Raw genomic sequence first — 25,229 nt, forward strand, 5'->3', positions numbered from 1 at the left:
TGACTGAACAAACATTCTAGGTAGCAAGATTGATGCATAAAATAGATCGACTCGCAAAGCACATGGTGCTTTGCGAGTAGATCTATATCAACAATGGTTACAATATCAACAAGTAGTGGAAATCGCTGTGCGCATTTTCAAACGGAAATGTCGAAAAATAGATATTTGCATTATGTTAACATTCACAAGATTTATGACGGTGTATCAATGCTTTCTGTATCATGTATCCTTCAAGACCCCTGTTACGAGTACAATCAGGTCAACACAAGACGCGTATTCTCCAATAGTCGGAAATGATTTCAAGGGGATTCTCGTTGTCATCACCTCTGCACCTGTCTGACACATGTGTACGTTCCGTGAGATTATGTATTATGTCCTTATATATTACCCTGACAGATTTAAGACTTAATCGTATAACAAAATACGCTATATCCTCAGCGGAAGTCCCAGTTCACCAATTAATCAGTCTGATTCGATGAGAGTGACTTAATAAGAATATACGCTTTTGTAACACGTCGTGGAATTGTCTGAACAAGCTCTGTTTAATATTCTTGGAATAGAAGTCTAAAATATTCCAGTTATTTAATTTAATTTTTAATAACCGGGTATATATTATCACTGAATTCCAGCAATGTTGGTTTCTATGTTATGGTAATATTTCAAAAGAACGAATTTCAACAACGTTTTACTTCCATCTCGGATGATTAGACTGAATTGTAGAAACTCGTGTTTTGCTGCCGAATGATGGTCTCTGTGTGTATTCTATTCAATGTTCTTGGCATATAATTACCGTCACTGTACAGTAACATATTCATTAATTAAACTAATTATATCACGTTTGTCAGGTCACGTATTTATGAATGTGCCGGAATACACTAATTGCAAACATGTATCCCATTACTCCACACTATCTGCTGTTGTAAACATTTGCAATGTTGACATGTAATCTTTTATTTCAGTCTGTTTCAGTGAATGTTGTTTTGCGATGTCGCATTGTGTACTACGTGTTCTACCCTTTGTCACAATATTATTGTCACTATGGCAACTCAGTACCGTACTAAATTATATATGCAAGGGGGTAATATATTTGTTTCATTTATTACGACATTGTCATTGTGAAATTTGAATAACCTTGCAGATGGAAGTTCAATCTTAGGTGCAATTCACATTCGTTTTCTGTAATTCTCCCAAGAGTGATATTATACGAGCGTCTAAAGCAAGGGCTAAATGAATCACTACGAATTACTACGATGTGGGAATTACTGCAACAGTACACTAGTAATACACTAGTAATAGATCGTAGTTTTATCCCTTAATGCCAACCTCTATCACTTTAACACAATAACTCACAGAATTCCTTCATTATCATTTTCAAAACTGTTGACCAAGAATTTTATCTAATGAGAAATTATTTCTCAGACATTATCGAAAATTACATCCAAGTTTTCAGAATGTTCCACTGAAATGTTACCGGGGAAATGATTGCCCAGAAAAGGTTTTAGGATCATTTCACGATTCAATTCACATCACTCAATAAGATAGGTTATATTTGTAATGCAAACAGAAACTCACAAAAAAAGAGGGAGAAGAAGATCATACGTATATTCCCCAACACATAATTATGCTTGAGATTCAACGTACCGACTTATTATTTATTTATCTTTTTAACCCAATGACATTATTTCGCAAATCAATTTTCCATATTTATTTTCAGTTTTAAAAACTCCATTCCATCCCAAATTAACAAAGAAATTGTAGAAACATACATAAAAATGAGGTAACTGAAGCGCCAAAAATTTGACGAGGACAAAATATGGCGCTCAAAGGGTTAAATGCGATTGTCGATTTTTTCCTACGAACAATCACCATATGGTTTTACTATTTCTTCCAGATTCTACAAATCGATCTAAATCATTAATTCACGGTATGCCACACAAGGCTTGAATGGTTGCACGACAATATACACATATCATATACTAATCCATCTTCGCAAATTAAAAAAAGATTAAACTCACGACGTAACAATTGGATGAATTGTCCACATCTGTTATTTTCAGAATTGTTATCTAGAACACATTGCTAAAATGAGTATTTGGTTACGATGTGCCACTTATTGAGGTCATACGTGTTTGTGAGTGGAAATAAATACATTGTGCATGCCGGATATCCTAGGAAACTGTTCACTACAAATATTTGGCACTGTAAAGCGTATAACTTGCATTAATGCACTTTTTAGGATTATTCTTGATTTCATACAACTCAAAATATACTGAAACTTATTTGAAGAAACATGTTGGGGATCCTGTAAATTAATGCAATCGATTCAAAATAGAAACCGATGGATTTTGAATAGAAACCCATAGCAACCATTGTCACGAAGGCATTCATAGACACTTAGGTAGTCCTGTTTTAATGTAGAAGCATAATGACCCGAACGATCCATTTGCTCTAAGAATTGTGTTGCCTAGAAACCTTGAAAAAATTCTGGAGAAAAGTACCACCATTTAGAGATTATAACATTTTGTCACAATTGATGAAATTCATTATTTACCTCAGGCATCGCAACGAATACATAATTTAAAAACTTGACGCACACTTGTATGACATCAGAAGAATGGAAATAATGCCATGATATCAAGGCTAACAAACTGTTGTACTGGACCCTTGATCGACAGGTTTCATTTCAAATTCTAGAACGACTTGAACACGGTGAACTGAGAGTATCTATGGAAGGTGAAAGCTACTGTTCGAAATTCAATCACTCACGGATGAATTTTCAGGGAGACTTTGACAAGGTCCGTAGCTGGTTGTGTCTGATAGGGTATAGACGACACAGTGGAAGAGTATTAAATAGACAACATAGACTAGTCATGTATTTCCAAACATTAATATTGCGTTTTCATCTTGTATCACTTGTATGTAGATCTGGTAGATATTATTGACATTCACACACCGAAGATGAGTCGATACTACAGCACATGTAATATCAGGTGATAATCTTGTTATCACGTGGCAAATTCAAAGTGCTACAAAGAGAGAGAAAGCACAATTCTACGAAACTATGCTAATTTATGCCAATAAGGCATGTCCAAGCGCATCGGTGGTTGCCATGCGCAGTTACAACTGCCGACGGTTGTCGATAGTCGGCAGTAATATCTTCATTCTAACGTTATCTTTTTTTATTTTTAAGTAACCCTTACTTTATTACGAGTTAGTGTAATTGCACAATTATTTTTAAGCATTTTTGTTATCCTGTGAAAAAATCATATAAAAATAGTCTAAACGCAAAATTAAACATTATCTATGTACACTATTATTTCATATCATTCATACTCAGTTTACACGATTGTTTTTGCTTACGTAAAAAAAACAATGCAGTTACATAATTTACCAAGTTTAATTCACGAAAAAGCTTTGGTCAATCTACATGTAATGTTGATACCAAATGCAAATGTAAATGCAAATGTGTGTCTGGCTGCCTGTTCCACTGATATCTCTAGAACTACTCAATCGATGTTGATGAAACTTCGAGCATAAATGCTCTGTTCGTAATAAGTACCTAATTTCCATCTTACATAGATGAATTGTTATGGAACCAATTGAAAATAATAATAGTGATGTCGATGAAGGGTCAAGCGATCTCATTATTATATATAATTAGTAAATACTGAATAAGGACTGTAGATATGAACATAAACTTCATAAAAGACATGATTTGACCATATATGATCATGTGATCTCATTATTATGCATTATATTTACAGAACTACGTGCAACCAATGCTATAATTAGGGCGCTGTACAAGAGATATGACTACTGTAAGATACTTTAGCTTAAATTAATTTTCATTAAATAGACTTTTTGGGTGTTTTGTACTGAATTTATTTTCACTGATTTTTGACGAGACGAATGAAAGATATAGGGAAAACGATATATTCGCTGGGATTTAATTTCACTTAATCATCCTCTCCGCAAAAATAAATTCCAAGCGAAAATAAACTACTATACAGCAACTTGCATAATGATTACTAGACCTCATTAGTATTAATAATTCCAATCCCTAATGCAGTTAGGCTGGTGTAATCAAGGTATATATGAGTAATATCTAATGACTTCGTGTGGTCATGTGATCTCATTGTTATGCATATTTCTAATATCAATAGAACTGTTGCAGATAAGCTAGAGCAACCAATGTTGAATGACAATAAATAAGATATATGGGGTAATCCGCTGAGGTGGTCATTTTAGCGTAGACATCGTAAATATTAATTATCGAACTCACACAAATCAGCCAGCATATGCCAATGCGATTTTGAACACAGATGCTCTGAGGTAATTTACATATGTACTTAGGGTTATAGGGTTGAAATGCATGCATGTTAATAATCCAAGTTGCCATAAATTAGAAAATTTTCTGATATTTTAAGAACATCAATTTTACTTTCCACTGGAATAAATCAGGTGTTTTGCTGCTTTTTATTAAGATGTTTTTGTTAGTATTACAAACTTCAATAATGTTGATTAAATTGCAGAACTCTATTATTCACGAGACCTCTTGTTTGAAGGGGGATTTTGAGAGTAATTTTAAATATACATTATTTCTGTCCAATGTACCCCCGATAGTCCCAGAAGATGGAGGTTATTTTTAAGCTTTATTCGATTAACTTCGAAAGGAGTTTCAATTAAACATTTTGTCAGTTTCACTTATGTAAGTGGGATATGCAATTATATGTTATCTAGGTTTCCATGACAATAACTGAATGTCATTTCATTACATACTTTATTGATATTCTTGTTGCATATGATATAGAAACGGTTAAATACGAAAACACGAATTTCTTATCAAAGAAATTCAGTCAACGTAATATTGAAATAAGTGGAGTCGCTATGGTGGATAATATTTGTCGCGCCTTGGAACATTTTAACACACATTTGAACGAGTCCAATATACTGTTTACGGTGTTTGGTAGTGAAGCAGTTAGACAGGGAATCGCCGATGAGCCGTGCGATTGACGCTGACTCGAGTTCAATTTTGCGTCTTTCAATTTAAAGATTCTTTTTTTTCAATGCGTTTACTATGCGACACAGGCGATATGATTCAACATATTAAATAGAATCGCATGTACTTAATATTATCAGACGAAGTGGGCCGAATACAGTGAATGTCACCAGCTGAATAGGTTGACATTTATAGATGCCGTGTTCTACCTTAGGGAATTGTCAGTTTCATGTAGGCCGATAGTTCACATTCAACCGAGCAGCCTCTGTGAACATGTGTGTAATTTGTTTTAAAAGTGCCAAAGCTTTAATGTATGTGTGTCTATATAATAACTGTTTTGGAATTTAACGATTACTGAATATTATTACACATATATCACCGTAACGCCATAAGTTACAGCATGCTGTAATTTTGCGGTATTTTACGGGGTATTTCCATCCTATCATATCAGGAAATGCGAATTCCAAATATGGATTGGTTTCGAGCTAAGCGTCCTCTTGCCACCGCCAGGGCTGCTACTCAGACAGTACGTCGTCGCATCGCGTCGGTCGATCCTTCCACTGTACTGTCTTTACTTTGAGGTATACTCGTAATAACCTCATATTCTTTTATTTGAATATTTAATAACGCATACAAAATAATATCTATTTGAAAGTAATTTGACTTTTACATTTGATGGGATCAGAGCTTTTACCCTATGACGTAATCATTGTATTAATTCAATGTGCCCTGAATCTGAATACGACGTTAAATTCCCTATCCCCCCAAAAATGCACAGTATTAAATGTTTTATGGCAACCGAATAAGAGCAGATCAATAACTTACTTATCTTCATTAAAATAAATTAGAGAAGCAAAGACAAAGAAAACAGCCAAATGGACTGTAGATGGACGACATTTTTTTACAGAACTCCAAGATCCTGAACTTTTTCACAGAGTGTATTCGAGGCAGGATTTAATCGAGGCGACGTGTCACGCATTGGATACACCGATCTGTGGGTCTCTGTGTAGAGTAACATACATGTAAATGTCCCAGGCTTATATATCAATGTGTGGAGTTTTTTTGCAAGACATTGTTTTTGATAGGAATATCAATACGATTCTGGAGATGGTAGCATCCTAGATAAAGGTTCAATATCGACGTAGTTGCTAGGTTCAAAGTGTACGTGAGCGAGTTTTTAAGTGAGACTACATTCTGTCTCCCTTGTATTTGTCAACAGTTTAACGTCGCATATTACAAAGGTTGTCTAGTTCCCCCCTCTTAGAAATTTGTTTCATTTTGGCGGTCGAACATGACATAATTGAAGAGATAGAGTTTTAGTTTTCTTAATCGAGTCCCATGTGTTAACACCATAGTGGAATGGAAAAACACGTTTATCTAAAAAAAGGTCCGTGCAATAAGCAATCTAATCACAAAGTATCAGCAATTTTGAAGAAAGTTCATGAAACTGGATTAGTCAACCTTAAAACCATATTGGTGTCGTATCGCAAACGAAACCCTTTACTACTGTGTCGCAGAGAATCGAGTCCCACCCTATTTGTCGCTGTGGGTGCATCATTATATTTATAAAAAGTTCCCACGTAAACGAATGATATTACGATCATGTATTCCGTTTAGTTTACCATCACCATAAGGTAGTTGCGGCATTCAAAGCGTGCGTGCCTTCTATTGACTTTGATACGTTCGCATTGTAAGTCAGGTATAAACACGACATACACTGAATTGATGCATGCTAATATTTTAACCTTATTCAGATGTGTGACATCTAAAGTACACCCTATAGTCGATTTGCTATTTTGCAACACAGGGTTTCATTAAATATGGTATGTCTTCACGCTAAATATGAAGCAGTTTCACGGTCTACAGCATTACCTTTCAGGCCATAACACTGGTAAATTGTTCTACAAAATGTGGGTAGCATAAATTCATAAGCTGTCAGCCACATTCGATCAGTACACGAGTTCTTTCAATGTATTTTATACTATTAGTTTGTACTCGCTACCCATGCGAGTTTACGTTTATAGAATTTGTCAGTATAATACATACAAAAGTAAATGATGTATGTCTGTATAGTATTGCATATCTTCTACCGCCTCGTGTATCTATTTGTATAATGGCATCGTCGAGAATACTCCATTTCAATTACGGCTTGATATACAATTCCCGTGTAGTGTATCTCTAGTCTAAGTGCTGCACGCAGTATCGTGTTCGTTAGGTAAGGTAATAGCGATATATTGTTCTTTGTTGAGCTGTTCAGAGAAAATACAAGACGTTCCCCATTAGTTGTCAGTCATGTAAGTAGCTTGGTTGTGATATCACGCAACTGTACACTGTTTACGTGTGTTTTACTTGTTCCCGGAATTGAACACATTTTCACGTCTAGGGCCGCTGAAGAGTGTTCATACTACATCAACGACTTGACAAAAGCAAAATGAAGAGCGGTAAGATCACAGAAAGAATTGGGTATGACCACGTTGTTAAGAATCCGATTTGTCATTCATCGCGTCAATGAAAGGCAGTGCGTTAGATATACCAGTATATCAGTAATACGAGTTTAATTAACGCCCGAAAACGTTTTTGTCTTCTTCATACAACCGCCTATATTTAGGTTTATAGTAAACACATTTTACCGTACGCCATGTCACGACAGTTATAAAAAGCAGTGCAATAATTTTCTATATCTCTATAATATATGTAAGTAAGCTAGTAATCTGATTAGTTTGTGCAAACAGGTTGATGTTGATAGCTTGTTATGTAATTCACGTTTGTGATATAACGCCGTGTTTATCGAGATTTCAAATTCTTCCAACCTCAACCCCAGCGATGTCTAATAGTTGCGAATTTTTCACTGATTATGAAAATGCCACAGTTTTAATTGATTTCAATACTAATTTTAGGAGCTGCAAAACGAATATATAAGATAAACAGGATATCTAATTTGGGATCCTACAATATTAGATTTAATAAATTTGTGTAGTAATGTTCGTCAAAGGAAAATTATTAATTATTACACTAAAAGCGTCCCAAGCGATGATAACAACAGATGCTAAGAACGCAAAGGCTCATGGGTAGACGCTTGTTTGTGAACAATGACACGCTGTGGCCGCCTGACGCATGCGTAGGTGACGACACCCCCGCTTTAATAGTTACACGTAATTAAACACTTAGTATATGGATTTCCGCGAGGCTTTCTTTAATCAAACTCATTTTATTTGTGACTGTGCATCGTTTGTATGTTAACTGTAAAGCTTCTCTTAAATAAAATACTAGTGCTCCCCTGGTTTGCAAATAAAATTAGTAATTAAATCATCCTCAACATAACACCAATGAAATGTCGACGAATAAATGCAACATGCAATTTTAATGTTAGTTGTATTGATTCCAAAATGCGAGATTACTTCAAACTCTTTATTCTTCTCGATTAAAGACATGTTCGGATATGTCACACGGTCTTTCGTTTGACACCTACATGAATTGTAAGTCATTTCACGTTAATTAAATCTGCATAAAACGTCCGTAGCATTATTTTATAGAACACTGTACCCTGTTCACCAGCTGCGGTATTCACACCAATTGTAGTAGATGAGGAAAACATGACTTGGCATTGTATTGTAAAATAAGTGAACACGAAGCAATTGTTGAAGCGAAACGATTATTGATTTCGCGAGTAACTAGAAATATATTTCCATCTACTTGTTTTGAAAAGTTTGTGAAATTATTTTAATCTGCAACTATATCGGACTGATATATTATTGATATTGACAATAAATGTTAACAACGTTGAATGGCGATTTTTAGCGAGGTTGTCAATACTTTAGAGAGTGTGAAAACCTATATATAATTGCTATTTCGAGTTAACGTGGACAGAGTTGCAAATGCATGTATTCGAAGTTGTAAATTGGAGTCGATATCAAAGCCCCATTTAGATGATTTACGCTGTCAGTATATGTGCACATATTATCAGTATATGTGTTTGCGCTGGCAGTATATATATACGCTGCTATCACTATGAATATAAGCTGTCGTTATATATATGCGCTGTCATTGTATGTGAATATGCGGCCATTGTATGTGTACTGCCACTTTGTGTGTATATGCTGTCATTATACCCTGTATATGTATATATGCTGTTATCATCTCACTGTTCGGCAGTCACACATGGGTATTGCAATCTTACAAAATGTGTGAAGTAGTTCTACACAATATACAATACGTAAGTAAAATACAGCTGACACCCTTCTACATTGTATGTGTTCACACAAATCTGACTAAATATATCATTATAACTGCACTTCTACAGAAGCACTGGAAAAAAACAACTATTACCAGCAAATGATCAACCACGGTTTTTCAATCAGTGAAGTGCTCCCCGATCCATCATTTTCTCGATGTTTAAAATCAGCTATTCATTTTTCAAATATCTGTAAATCGCATTACAAATTACAATATGGATGTGATTTTTTGACGCCATGTGACATTTAACGATTAGCATCAATGTTCACCTAAATGTGACATATAATGTATAATACACTTCTCTGACATATTTTAATATAGTTGTTATTTACACAATTATTATTATTATTGTTCCATAATCCACAAATATTATTCAAATGAATTTTGAAGTAAGTACAGCAACTTGACATTATTTTGACGTTGATGTAGGGTGGGTTAGCTAATATTGTCGGCAAGAATGAATTCAATTCACACCTGATCAACATACATGCGTCATGCGTTAGAGGCAGACACAATAACCTGTACGGTACCAGCAAGATGATTTATAACCGTACGGGCGTGAAATTACACATGGTTTATTACATCGCCGCTGTTTTGTGATGTGACTATTGCTGTCTACACCACAACAGGAATCTCTGACTCTAACATTTAATGCCATTGTGCCATTTATAAGAAACGTATTAAATCAGGCAGATTGCTACACCTATAACAATATATCTTGGATTAATGACAACTAGGATCTGTTTTAGAGTCACAAGATTTCATTTGTTCCCCAAAAAATATGCGATTTTATTTTGTGAAAGTGGCGAAAGTTGGCTCAAGGGGTTAAAACCTTGTCTCAGTCAATCATGTCGGTTTCCATGCATTCGCAATATGATTATAAGACGATATGTGGAAGTATACGTGTACGCACGTCGGGAAATACACGTAACGAGAAAGCGGAAATGACTTTATTTCTCATATCCGCTTTTTTCCGTTGTGCCACTTATCAAGACGTTTATATGTATTAGATGCACTAACTAAAAAAATGCAACAAGAAGAAGACTAATATACATGAACGTGTATGTTATCATTTCAAGATTGAATTCGATCGCCGTATCTCACCACCTGGTCGATGTAAACATGGTATTTTGTACCGTGTGTGTCGATTCCGCTACGTACACATATCGCCAGGTGAGCCCACAGGGAATTTTCATTCAAAAGCAATAACAAGTAACTGGTTGCACCTACGCGGTAGCGCGTGTTATTCGACCCCAAGAAAGTGCAAAATATCGTACAAGTGAGGAATATGCACTAATAGGTTTATAACTAGGTGCCATTGTCATAGTGATGGAAATTAGCTATATTACGTAAATGGGAATATATTCGCAAAAGTAAGTAATGAACAACAGTCAAGGTGACGTAACGAATGACAGAAATCTTGCATAAACGTCGAGTAATCTGCAATATTGGTAAACATTATTCGTCATATACTAGGAGACATTACCGGTTTGCGTAGTAAAATATCAGCTGTTTTTTGTTATATTTTTGTTACTGAGAAAAAATCACGTGTGTTGCATATGCATATATATACACGTATATACGTCTTTTCGTTTTCTTGTGTGTAAAGCAGAAAGTACCAATAACCGACTGGCAAGTCTGTAAAAAAGTCACAAATGGAGAGCAGAGTATGAGAATACACTAAAGAAAATATCATCATATAAAATAGAATTTAAGGTATCCTCTTTAAATTTCAAGTTCAGTGACATTCTATTTCCGTTGACCCCTAGTAAATTGCTTGATAGTGCTCGTTAATTAAGTAATATGTGTTCGACAGACTACGCGTTTAGTGAGTCACGCAGTTTCCTGTAACTATGAAAGAGAATTCGTGAATTCCATTAGGTAAACTGAGCACGTTCAATCGGATAGCAAAGCTAAATAATATAATGATTTACTATGGATTACAACGGATGCCCTCCACACTGCGAACCAAACTGTGGGTGGTGTAATTGCTTAATTCGTCATTTATTGTAGACGAGTTTTCGGACTTCCATGATGGCTTGGATTTATTTATATATAATCCTATTTTTTCTTAGGTAGTTTTCAGCAGACAAGAGTGATTACCGCCCGAGTTTTGTATCAGTCCGCGTCCGATGCTCTGTGCAACCTTAAAACAGCGCGTGCAAGGGAAACTATTTCGGCAGTATGTGACGTCAAACTAAATGTGCATTACGTCACATTGTCGAGATACGCACGTTATTCATGCAATATAAAAAGATATTCTTCATTTATAACTCAATAAACCCAGTCAGTATACACATATTTTCAAGGGGGTCGACTGAATACATAAATAAAATTATGGAACACATTATATTATTGCGACAAAAGCATTGTAAATATTTGTGAACGAGTACTTACTTACCGTTTGTGTACAGGGATTGCTTATACGGGTCAGTTCGTGCTAAAGGGGAGAGTAATGAATATTGATCGGATGAACAAATATCTCATGGTCATTATGTACCTAACGACCAATGTTTCAGTTCTGAAAACTTAAATATCTCTGCTACTTTAACAGTGCGGGTTTGCAATAAACCATCATTATATAACTTATATTCGATAAGTTATATATACTTTATTTGTGTGTTTCTACTACAGAGTTATATGTTTATTTCGGAACGGTCAGTGTGGTGTGTTAAGGAAGCAGTGGCTGGTTACTTGCCGTTATTTTGGAGTCTTGTATTGTCTGTTGTAATTCATGTATGTACGTTTGCCTAGAATAACACTGAATACAATATTTGTTATTGCTGCTGATTTGGTTTCAATCCAGAATTACCGGTACTATATAATGTAGATTGCTCATAGCCTCGACTCCATAACAAAATATACTTTGAGAAATTCTCGAAAGTACTATATTATATACATTGTATAATAGAAAAACGACAATGGTTAGCATATGTTTATACTGCAGCTACAGTTGTAATATTATGTTCACACCAGTTGCTTGGATTGGTCTATGAGAGGTCATGTGATCATATGTGATACTGAATATTCAATGAATACTGAATAATATCATAATTACCGATTGTTTCCTATTGCTATCGGCTTCTGATGTCATTGACTTCGGTTGATCAGAATCAACAGATGACGGTGATGCGTTGGCGGGAGAAGTAAACCTCATTTCCAAGGGCCAATTTAGCCTCACTAAGTACCCCATTGTCGTCAGTCGATATAATGAAGCAATATAAAACCGTGTACTGAAAATAGTAACATTCACCTGCGAATGAAACAAACATCGACTGCAGTGACGTTATTGTATATTAATTCATTACTCGTACAACTCATTATTGTAAAATGTAATTAATTTTTTTTAGCATTTCAAGTTTATTAACAAAATTAACTTTGTTAGCATTATTACATCCACTGTGATTTGGAGTAGAAACCAAGAATGTTATTTCGCAATGAGCATTGGGCCAAATTATTATAGCGTTACGTACAATATGTTATGAAATTGGATAGGTTCTCTTTTCTGTCTTTCTGTCAATTCTTAGTAAACTCATTAGACTTGTCTGTGAAAAAGATTCTGGTTCAGTACATCGGTAGTGCAATTCATCAAGAGAAACAATGTGTCTTGTTGCTGTAGCTCGAAGACAGTTTATGTCAACTAAAGACTGGACGGAAATAGTATCTGTACCAACACTATCTTCACAGGATATATTTTGCTTCTGAAGAACAAATGTATACGTACAATACAGGTCCAAAACAGACACATCAACAAGTTTACCTCATGTTAACATTTGTTAAAACAATGTTAAAATAGTCAGTGTAAAATACCATTATTGACGCAGTGTTCCATGAACAATTATTTTTTCTGACAATGCACTGCACTAATGAGACAGGAAGTGACACAATGCGTGCAATCAATTCAGAGCTTATTTGCATATCAACAATAAGCCAACAATATTTCAAGTACTTGGCGTTAACATAATGTCAACTCTGTGTGAATATCGGTTAAGAAACTCGGTGCAGTAATTTGACCTGTACTCTACATAAGAGATGCTAGTCATCTAAATATTTTAGCACATCAAAATTAACTTCATTTGTTTATTCCGATTAGAAATCTAATCACAACTAAACCCAAGACGTTGTAGTCACCATAGTTCCATATAACAGCGGTTCACATTTTTTGATCATGGAAAAAATGATAAACATATTACAACCATTGTATGAGAGGAAAGGGACATGGGATAACATTGACACAAACTTATTAACAGAACACTTGCCTTGCTAGCTGATTTATTGACTTCTAACTGTTCAACATTCCTTTTGTTCACTTGTCTTACTTTGCTTCCCTCTGGTTTTCCAACTGCACTCTCCTCAACAGGTTTTTTGTCTTTCTCGTTCTTTTGGTCGCACAGCTGTTTTTCTGGTTTAAAATAAGATCACCATGCCTTATGAAAGTTACACATTATTGCACTAGCACTGATTAGATTAGGTTAGATTAGATTACAGTACATGCACATATACAATCAGATAAACATGATAAATTAGCAGTATAAATATAAATGCTATAAAGTCTACCGGTACATAGTGATTACCATGGATTGCTTTACACAAATGACACACATATTCTTTATCCAAAGAGCATCTCTTGTGTGCCCAATTATTCCCACATTTGAGCAATAAATCCGCCACAAAATAATAAAAAGATGGTTATAAGAACATGTATTTGCACTAGCTATGTATCATAATAAAATTATTCTCTTAGACAGAAAATAAACATGAATCGATTACCTTATTTTAACAATGTAGTTCGTTTCATCCAATTCTAGAGATCGCTTAGACTTACTGGTGAAGTTGTGAGGTGGGGGGTAAATGTCTTCGTGTTTTGATAACTCCCGACACACACCACCCCTGACATTCATATTTCAACACCAAAGCCAGCTGTGATATTCACTGTGTGATGTGTTTTTGCTTGATAAAATTGTATAAAGGCGCCAGTCTGGAGCATTCATCCTTCATCACCAAGGTTAATTGCTCCGAAGAATGTCGTATCTTGTGGTAAAATAAAGATGATATCACCTGTTTTTAGCAGTTCTATAGCTGACGTAGTGGTGGTGTATCTTGTGGGAAAATAAAAGATGATATCTTCTATTTTTCAACACTTTTATAAATAAAATGTTCTGCCTGCGAAAATTGTAACGTCCAATCAGCGGCTGAGAGTTATAACTTGAACACAAGATTGAGTATTACAATTCATTTCTATAGTTGACTACCGTAGTGATAAGATGGCTTCAAATCAGCTGCAGACATATCTAAATGATTTCTCCGGCACTCTCGTACAGAACGTGGTGACTTCAAGGTATGAAAAAAGTATGGCTACTGATACACCACAAGTCGATTCTAATGATTCTAACTCGTCCGTATTAAAAGACGCAAAGTCACGAATTCGCTCGCTACACCTAAATCATCTGACAGTGGTACAACGCGTCCAACAGCTGGTGAATGTCCTACCATCACTCCCAAAGGTGAGAACATGTACACCTATCTGTTATGTCCTGTCAAAAATCTGTATGTAACCATAAATTCTTTTCGCAGGCATACCTATCTGTATCTTCGTGAGTATTATAATGGCTTTTCCACCAAGCGCGGCGTATCATTAACCATAAAATAGTTCAGAGATTTCAATTAAATTTTTCCACAAATCAACTGCCTTGTCAGGTATGTTCGTTTTATTTTACATCTAAACACCCGCTGCTCATTGATGTTATTTTCCTGTAAGACCTCCTTATGACCCCCCTCCTCCTGCTGTTATATAGATTCGTCAAGAGTGAACGCGACTACAAGAAGGTATGACCCCTCTCCCCCTGCTGTTATTTATATTCGTCTAGAGTGGGGTGGGATTTACGAGACGAAACGCATTACCCCTCTTCCCTCTGCTATTATATAGATTTGTCCAGAGTGGCGCGACTGTCAAAATCCAAGCAGTTGTCAATTCGTTAATGAGTTTGCAAACTGATTTCCCACCTATACTTTTAAGACTGCTGTAAATACAGTTCAATCTGCTAAAAGTTTACCAGTGATAACGTTACTATGCGTGACATTTTATATAGAAATTTTCTTTGTATTTTTTCACAGGTAACAGGAAACCATTGGATAGGCTGTTTATGAGAAAAATTGTCGCTGAATTAATCTGTACGCAGGTGCGTTGTGTCATTCAAGCCAATTGCCTAGGTTGTGCGATCCAGCATGGCTCACAAAGACAACACTCGTGTTTATCATATGGATTCTGTGATCAGGATACTCAGATTAATGAAATTTGTCTATACATTGACCATTGATAGTTCTAAAATTGCCATGGGTTATAATGCATTTCAACACATTTACCCAGATCTGGTTCGGGAATATTCCAAGCGGTATACTCTCATGCTGTTATTATTATTATTATTATTATTAGAATTATTATTATTAGATGTTACTCGCATTTATTATATGAGCGACTCTAATTCTGATTAGAAAAAAACCTGTGTATTGACTTTTCGATATTACTCTTTTTTTCTTTTTATTGTAATTGAAACTTTATCGTGTTAGAAAAAAATATTCTAATATCACTAAGTGTGAATACTTAACCTCATTTGAAAATGTATATTCTATGTATTTCAAACATTTTAAAGTGTCATGTTTATTAATATTACTCGTATTAATATTATTCTTATTCTTATTTTTATTCTTATATTACTCGGTTTTTTAATCATTTTCTTTTATTATTTACTCTAACAAAAAACAAAACAAAAAAAATTGTATATTCCATGTAACTAATGTAACTAGTTTCATCCTTCTTTTGTGCAATAAACTCCGTCAGTTTTCAAAATGATGTGTATTTATTAGTGTGTATATATAAATATATATATATGAGCATTCTCTACAATATATTCAAAAACACTTTCGTGACGTCAATGCTCGTTCAATTTATAGTAATTTATGCAAATTTATTCACGATGACCTCGTTACGACCTCATTTATGCAAGGTCCCCATTGTGAAGTCATCCAACCCAGTATGACGTCATCTCATCCAATATGAACAGCGCCCTCATGGTCGTCCCTATAGTGGAACTACTGAGGTCATAGGCTAGGTTAAGCAGTATCCAACTTAGGGGGTTATAATGAAAGAAAAAAGTAGTAACTTAAAGAGTCATAATTCTTTGCAAAACCTTCAAGAGAATAAGGTCCGTTTGTTAAAACTGTGGATGCGAAAATAACCGCGACAGAAATTCCATATATATATATGATCTTTATTTATAATAGAAGACCATCGACCCATAATATTTACATACATTATTCATATTTGAAAATAAAATTACAATTTTTAAACAATTAACAACTTTTGTAGCTCTTTTTGCAATCTCATTGCGTGAAAAGTAAAAGCTCCCAGTCTTTGAAGAAAATCTGTACTTTTTGTAGCCATTAATTTGTAATATTTACTGACTGTAGGCAATTAAAAAAAGTTAGCAGGAATATATTATATTCTTAAATTATCAAAAAAGGAACAAATAAATAAAAAATGGTATCCATTTTCAATGTTGTTACTGTTACAAAGCAAGCAAATGCGTTCACTCCTATCTACATTATTTTTTCTATCTGTCTCAATACAAAGATAGTGGCATGAACAGCAGAGTCGAGCTAACATCTGAACATGAGAATGCACTTTCACACAAAATAAATACTTTTCAGGTTCCAAAAAAATGTAAATTCCCTATAAAATGTCAGTTTCTTTAAACTACATACCTGGCTGAACCAATCAGTATATAGAACATGTTTTGTTTGTTTTTCTTAAAAATGTGTAAAAACACATTTACGTTATTTTCAATTTGTGATTCCCCAACATCATCTTTGTTACATAAAAATAATATTTTTTTAACATGACTAACCCAATTTAACCTGGATCTAAGATTGCATTTTTCAATAGGATACACCATAAGGTAGCATTTCTTTGGGTAACGGGTTTCTGGCATTATAATAATTTTGTCCAATACCTAATGCATTTTAATGCGGTGTGAAAATAAATAGGAAATCTGCCACACACACTGCAACATTTGGGGCATTGCAAACGACAGGCTGGAAATTGTACACGTTCCAAACATAAGTCCATCGTAAGTCCATTTATCATTTTTTGAAAGTTGACCCCCAGCTTTGAATACAATCACTTTAGTTTTACATAAATTGACAATTAGTTTCCACTTATTACAATAGGAATATTTTGCTAAATATACTTAGTAGAGATATTCCCCTGTAATTGTCGGGTCTGTTTAGTGAACCTTTCTTGTGAAGTGGTACAAAGAAATTCGGGAATGTTGTTTGAAGAAAAAAAGATGTCCGCACAAGGAATGGGAAAACAATACTGAAACTAAACGGGTTTTCTTGATAGACTAGTGAGATTTGATGACACTAGAAAGTGACAGTATTATCCGTTTTTTGTTTTTTTTGTTTCAATGTGCATATCGGGTTAATAACGACTATGTCTATTGTTAGGGACTGGTTTAGTTGTACACCACTGCCCACCTGTGTTATACATCCGCCACATGACTGCATTTCAAAATTACAGTCGTTACACTCGTCGGAGAATTATTTCTTGTTTAATTTGTTAGGTTAAAGTTATTATTGCAGTTTGCAATCACAGCATTGAGCGTATAAAAAAACTTTCCGTGATTTTGTGTATGATTGTCCTGTGTGTAAACATTTTGACGACCAACTCAGCGGGGACACACATGACGCGAAATGCTTCTTCACATTCTCTTCTTCATGTGTTATTTGCAGGATTTCAAAAATACATCCGTTGTTCGTCAGACGAATATTTATTGTTTACTATGTTACGTGGAATCACTATTTAACAGTCAGTGATACGTGGAATTGTAACAAATTAACGCTGGTCACTTTGACGATACCGGGTCGGCTATACTAAGAACAGAGACATTGATAGTTTATAGTGGTCACTACATCGACCGCGACATATGTATGTGACTTTACTCAGACATATCATACTGCTGGACAGTCCGGAGTGGATATCCGGAGAGTCAGCTTTTTCCGCACACACCGGAAACTGACGGATGCTGAAATTCGGGGGGGGGGGTCTCATATTGATGTGGCGGAGGGTGAGCTGGTTTGTCAACTGATTAGTCATTTTTTTGCGAGCTGGGGGGGGGGGGAGGGGCTCCCCCTTATTCCGCGCGTTTCGGATGTAAGATGTGCATTCGAGAGCCAATCACTCCATCTCATACTCCAATCCATTCTCTTTGCAAGACCTGCAGCGTCAATGCTGTCAGTGAGAGATTGAATCCAACTACCTGCTCATGAACATTCTCGGAATTGCTTGTGTGTTAGTACACGTAATAGCAATAAACACGTGACATTTAATGAAATGTCTAGGGTGTACATATTTCTAAACATAATCCATTCTATCAGGAACGAGACACACACCAAGGTGTTTAGCGCCACCAAAACTTTTTGCTCCGTGTAATATTGCTCGATGCAAAATAAAAAAAACGCATGTAAATCAATTGAATATTGCGCATTCGAGCATTTCATTGTTGTAACGAATACTTTTGTGTTACAAATAAATAATATAATAAATAAATCAAATCATGAAAACCGTATTCCATGTGCCGGTAAAATGCGCCACTTACGGAGAAATGAGGAAATGTGTATTGCGCACGTCTTATTTAGGGTTCAGACACAGATGTGTGTTATTCACATAAAGACAATCGCCTGTATTTATATACTAGTATCTTGAATTATCACAAGAACGGGGGGGGGGGAATAAAAAATTATTATAAAAAATAAATAGAAATAAAGAACTAGTCCACCTTATACGCAGCACACCCGTTTAGTTACACCCGGGTTCTATGTTTAAATCGAAAAGCCAACAAATATAACCACTCACAAAATGTTCGACTGTGTTTATATGTTTTTGTTTTCTTCATAAAACATATTTGATTAATTGGCATTCCGAGGCAAGTTTTACCGAACAACCCAGAGAAGGTTTTCAAAACACTTGCCGCACTTTTTTTGGAATAACTAGCTTAGGGTCATAGGCATATTGATTGATAGTAATGTTATCACAGCAGTCGCGTGATCTATATTATATTAGATAGTATATTGTATTTCCATCATTTTATAAGGTAAGATAACACAATTATCGAGTATACGTTTGTAGCTAAGCAACGAAATGGAGACTGAAAAGTACCTCGCAACCTGCCCAGTGGTATCATCCAGGCTTAGTAGCGAATAACATGAGAACCACATTGTCGATGACGGATCAGTAGATCGCATGTCATCACCGAGCAACCCGCATAGATTCCATCATTGTCCATTTGTGTGATACCAATGTGTAGTCAAACAAAAGTCTTGTTACAGTGAGATCAACATGCAAGAAGTCGTCTTTTATAAAACGAACAACAACCACTCGTCTTAGATAATTACTACACAATTTTTTCTTCGCAGTAAATGCTTCTGTAAGGTAGAATGCTACACGAAGGTAAAAATATTGTTGTTTTCTTCATTTTTACATCTTTGATATTTCATCTGTAAAATACTTTATTTCAGCTGGAATTAATATTCATTGAACTAACTTTTTTGGGTGTTTTGTATGGAATTTATTTTCACTAATTTTTGACAAGTTGAATGTAAAATATAGGAAAAAAGGATATTCGCTGGATTTTATTTTAACTGAATCATTCCTTCAGCGAAAATAGCGAATAAAAGTTGCAAGCGAGAATAAAGTATTTTACAGTAACGGGGAAAATGAAATAAAAATATGGGGTCACCTTACTCGGTTCGGGGAAAATCGATGTAGAAAATGTTTTGTAAGTTTCAGGCCATTTTACCATTATTTCCCATGGAACGGATATATCTCAAAGTTTAGCTCGATGACATATAGTGACAAAATAGTGACAAAAAGAAACATAGTGTCTTCAAAGGCACGTTTGATATATAGAAATATTAAACAATTAACAATATTATTATATTTTTGAAAAGAGATTTGCTCAGTATTTGAAACCTTTCAAATGTCTCATTAATCCATTCTATTATGGTCCACTGGGTCAAAGTCAAAGCCAAAATAACATCTCAGTTTGTGGCCGTGTGCCGTTAAGCGATTGTTCCTTACTTGTTGAAATGCAACAGTCACACCTCGTAGCGTTTGATATGGGCCCCATGCGACATACACAACGCATGTCCACTACTTGTGTACATTGCTTGTTTACATAGAATTTCGGATCCGCGCTAGGCGGGGACAGTAAAGCGTTGACATTCACATCATTTCTTCGTGGCCATACCATGAAATCAGCTGCATTGAGTGTTACTAAAATGCGCAGTTACGTCTCCAAGCAATCTAGGAAGGAATGAGATTTTCCTAAAACACACTATGGCCAAGCAATCTAGTAAAAAAGAAAACAATACCAGTGTATGGAGAAATTCTACTGAAAATATTGTGGATATTATGTTTCTACTTGGAGGGAGGATGTGGTCTTTCATATTTAGCATTGGCGCCAACGTGACACTAGCCAGTTGCGTTATGATTGGTATTACATGAAACGTTTGCTTATGCCGCCGAAATCTCGTTAACATTTTTAGGAACTCGGGACTTGTTTTTTGCCTCCCAAACAATATTCCATTTTTACCGTCTACTGTTCAAATGATCTATTTATGTAACCATGACATTTTGGAAAAGTGGAAGCGATGACGTAAAAAGAATAGAACAATATAGTTTTCCTGTTTACTCTCTACAATTTATCGGCGGCCATTTGCGTAAAATGTACCAGTAAAAGAATCACAATTACCGTTAAAATTGGATTGTTTCTCGTTATAGGAAACCAAGTCACTTTAGATTTAACAAACACGTAAATATACGTTGACAACGACTTTTTGGCAATTTTCATGTGGCTTAACATCGTCATTTGTTTTATGCCGATCATAAAATCATAGATACATCCATAGAAAGAAATTAAGAAAACCATGGAAAAGAAATTCTCCTCCCGCCATTGACGATGAAGCATGACATAACGAGATACCTGTACCCCTGGGATAAATAGAAGAGGACGGGAAATCATTTTGGAATCGTGTAGGGAATCATAATACAATCCTACATACGTCCGCAGCGAACGGGTATCGACCATGAATAATTCTAACCAAGATGTATGAGAACATGTTCTAGGACTCTGTTTTTTGACTCGGAAGGCGTACCTGCATTATTATAATATACACATACGTGCCGTCGGGGTGTCATTTTCGAAAAAAAGTATCTAGAGAAGTGTACAGTATTAGCATTGCTAATTAAATTAATAGATGCAACACTCATAAATCGTTAAAAAGTATTCTCCAAGCCGTAGTAATCGTTATGTCGAAACAGTAAAAAACGACTCTTATCGTAACCCATGTTAAAAAATACTGACTGTCTGAGGACGGATATACGTGCTTCACAAAATTGGCTGAAAAGGTATATACTTTTGCATTCTGGCAGTCTGGGAAGGAGCAATGATCTGGAGGTACACTGTAATTTATTAATCACCAGTATCTCCGTCGTCTACTGTCAGGCGCAAAATGTCTTACCATGATGACATGGACAGAACACCAAGGATATAACCGTTATCCGTGACTGTTTTATTGATTTCCTTCTAAAGAGAAGCTATCATTATTTGTTATATCTCTACAAAAAATGTGACAACTAAAGACCAACTCAAACGTGTCATTCTGTTAAAATGTTCGCTTTCAGTCCGCAACAAAAGGTATAAGGAATACCTTAATGATAAGTGCATCAATTGTATGACGTATTTGGTCACGTTTTTCTCAACTATCGAATCATTAGCTTCATTAGTAAAGCGGAACTACGTACAAGATTACATTATCAGGACGCTGTCAGCTCCGGTGGATAGTACATTTAGGTATGCTCGAGGCGAAAACGGAACAAATTGAATCACCGTCCATTCTCGACGCATCTCCACTACGGAATCCGATTCTATTGAAAATTCGGAGTCAGTGCGTAGCTACTTACAAAATTGTATCTGATTGGCTAGCCAGTCATAACACCTAACACCCAGACCAATCAGAAAACGCTTGTTTGTTGTAATTTGTTGTTGTATGTATTCTCTGATTCAACTGAAAATTCGTTCCTTCGCACAACTGACGTGCCTTTCATATTTCAGCAGTCGTAGACTACCTGATTCATTACATATCACGAGATTGCAAGGTCAATGTTGCAACTTATCTGGCAGAGGAGTCGTCACCCGCGTATGCGGTTACTGCTATAGCGTGTCGCTGTTTACAAACATGTGCATTTGCGTTTTTAGCGTGCGTTGCTATCGTCGCCTGAGACTGAATAACCGCGCGTTCGCAGGTGAACCCTTCCGTTTGTTAGAGATTGAGATGCATCCTATTATTAATTAAGACATGTCAATTTCTACGTCTTCAGACAATGCTGCTGGTCACTGCAACTCATCATAAATGTTATTATCATTTGTGATCCATAAAATGAACATAATTCTTGTCTAAATAAAATCATTTTTGGTCAAAATTCATGAAAAATATATTAACCAAAAAACGTGGTTTCCGATTTTGTCTCACAGGTGTCATTCAAACAATCATTTTCACAGAGAGATAACAGTATTAGAATAAGTTTCTCACGATCATCATTTTGATGCTCTTTAAAATTTTGGATGTTCTGGTGTTTTGCATAAATACAATTTTATAAGGGACTCATAGTGACGTATACAACGCGTGTAAAATACATTGTTTATTTACATGAAATTCGAACACGCGCTGCGCGATGACCACCGCGTTTTAATCTTTTTTTCTTCTATTTAAGATATCAGATAAAAACGGAAGTATACATCGTTATAATAAAACCTATAGGGCATTTGTACATTTCCAAACAAGGGGCGATGAAGCAATTTCAAATTGAATAATTTCTTGTTGAGTACCCAGAAGGAAATATTTGTTAATATACATTATAACATATAACATGTACACACCATGTCACGTGATAAAGGCATGTGATATTTTCGATATCAGACCCTTCATAGCACACATTGTATCAAAAGTTTGATTGTTCGTTTCACACGATTTGAGACTGGAACGTCATCGACTGACACTCTTCTGGGAGGCTAACATATGGCTCGTTTGCCGACTACGAAATGTATTTTGGTAATGAATGTTTGAAATATAGTGAATTTTAATGCTTCTGCAATATACCGATAATTTAAGACACCTGTCAAAAGTTTTTGTTTTTTTGATTTTAATGTCGAATTTGAGGACATCGCCGTTTCTAATTTTCCAACCCCATCTTGGCAACACACTTCAAACAAACTGTTCAGTTTGTCGATCTCACGTAAAATGTAGGATGCTACTGATAATTTTAGCAAAACATATATAGGCGACTTCATAAATATATTATGTTTTTTAATACCAGGCGATTAACTGGCGGCGTTCCTATATGGAAATGTGACATGTAATACACATAACTAACGAAAAAGTAATGAATGTGATAAATAGAATATCAAAAATCGTTACCCATGGTATCAAATTTATTACACTCTTGTCGTAATTGTCATTTGTACCTCGTCAAAGTCTCGGTACATTACTATGTTCGTTTAATAAATCACGCTCCAGAATTGTCGTATTCTATTTTAAAACGACCCTGAAACCTATCCAACTTTGTCAATGTCTAGTAAAAAATAATATATATTTAACTTTATGGAGACATTTCTCCTGTACGTGTTTTGCAGTCCTTAATAGTTATTACAAATAACACGAAGCTATGTAAATAAATTCCTAAAAATAATCTTTTTCATTAAATAAAGTGTTCTCGACCCGTTTTTGAATGCGTTTCATTTGGATATCCACAGCATAATAATATAGATGTGTATCTTTCAAAACTAAAAAGTGAGTTTTAATAAAAACAAATACAGAAAGGTTCAAATCATTCATACGTGTCATTCATTACTTTATATTGGATATTACATCAACCATTGTTAAATTGATTATTGAATTTAAAGATAGTATATGTAAGCTAGAGGTGTATGAGTAAAATGGAAGTGAAATGTACATGCTTATATAATCATTCTTGAATTGTCGTAGATCAGAGTAGAAATAAATATTACTATTCATTTAAATGAGCATAGCATTTCAAGCGTTCGATTTAATATAGAGAGGCAAACATTACCTCAAGTTCGGGTTTCAGAGGTGTTATGTAAGTATAGAATTAGGAACCATGCAACAACTATCCGCGTTTTTTTTTACCTAGATCAAAATACTGTATGAAAACAAGGCAAAACAACATATTTGAAACAAAACATTTGTCTGTTGAAGCCTGTTAAATTCCAGATAATTCGTGACAATCATCTTAATACAGCATGCGTTTTTTCATCGTATGTAGTCCAACGTAGATATGAGTAACAATAATATTTGACTCAAACATCGTTTCTGAGCAATATAAAATAAAACGACATTGTAAATGTCAAAGAAATCTGATGATCTGTTGTAATGGTAGCCTAGTACCTTGACATGAACATCCGATTCGTCAGATCGAGAACAACAATGGCCAATGTATGTAATGCTTTGTCTTTGCTCATGAATAATTAATACATAACATTGACATAGGCACGATCATTCTAATATCCATTTTACGCATTAACGTTTAGGAAATGCAGGTTTCACGTACACGTTTACACGCGTGGGCATAATAAGGTATGTCAAATCAGTCTTATGACATCCCTTCCTGTCCCCACTTCCGGTTAATATCAATCATTTTTATCAATTTCATCTCCACATATGCATCTTCATTAATATGTGTGAATGTTGATAAAAAATGCGCATTGTTATGGACATTTCCAAGAACAATAAGAATGGAAGAGTAATTTATTGCATGGGTTTGGTAATTAAACATGATATATTTTTCATTCAGTGATCGGAACTGACAGTATTGTCCAATATCATAATAGCAACATATGTGGTCTTTTATTTAATCACGTTA

The sequence above is a fragment of the Saccoglossus kowalevskii genome, chromosome 12 (genome assembly GCF_978046115.1).
Source record: "Saccoglossus kowalevskii chromosome 12, keSacKowa6.1, whole genome shotgun sequence".
Taxonomy (NCBI): domain Eukaryota; kingdom Metazoa; phylum Hemichordata; class Enteropneusta; family Harrimaniidae; genus Saccoglossus; species Saccoglossus kowalevskii.